Below are 596 nucleotides of genomic sequence, written 5' to 3'. Positions count from 1 at the left end.
TACATCAAATTGTAGGCTACACGCTGAAAGTCTGTGTTCTACTCAAGATGGCTCCCTGGACAGCTGTCTGTAGATAGCCCTCGGCTCTGCAGTCTGCTCAAGATAACTTCCTGCTAGAGATAGCTCCCTCATGCTAGAAAAAACTCTAAAAGCTCTCTGGATAGCTCATGGGTTTTCTGATTGAAGTCAGAAAAGCTGCTATAAAGCATTCTTGGCTTTTCTGATCAAGTCAGAAATCTTGTTAGGAAAATTCTAAAAGTAAGTCTTGGGTTTTCTGATCAAAATCAGAAAACCAGAAAAAATTCTAAAGGAGCTGTGTTAGCTCTCAAAGTAATTCTTGGGATTTCTGACCTATTAGTAAAATTCTTAAAGAGCTGTGTTTTCTCTCCACAGATTTACCAACCCAAATCTGAAATTAGGTTAGTAAAAAGTTCTAAAAGAGCTGTGTTCACTCTCCAGAGATCTCAGACAGCTCAGCTCTCATTAGAAAAAAATTCTTCACATGAACTGCTATTGTACTCTGCTATTCTCTCTCATTGCATGCAGACCAAAAGCCCAGCCTTTTATTTACATGTCAATTCAATCATTATCCCAAA

At 38.4% G+C, this 596-nt stretch overlaps 1 non-coding gene across 1 annotated transcript; it reads right to left on the bottom strand.

Annotated features, from left to right (window-relative positions):
* Positions 1–265: 265 nt before the first annotated feature.
* On the bottom strand, positions 266–324 carry LOC115065665. The gene has a single exon (XR_003845433.1). It is a non-coding gene; the product is annotated as a U7 small nuclear RNA (small nuclear RNA).
* Between the last annotated feature and the right edge of the window lie 272 nt (positions 325–596).

Source organism: Mus pahari, chromosome 16 (genome assembly GCF_900095145.1).
Source record: "Mus pahari chromosome 16, PAHARI_EIJ_v1.1, whole genome shotgun sequence".
NCBI lineage: Eukaryota > Metazoa > Chordata > Mammalia > Rodentia > Muridae > Mus > Mus pahari.
This window is presented reverse-complemented; position numbering and strand designations above follow the sequence as displayed.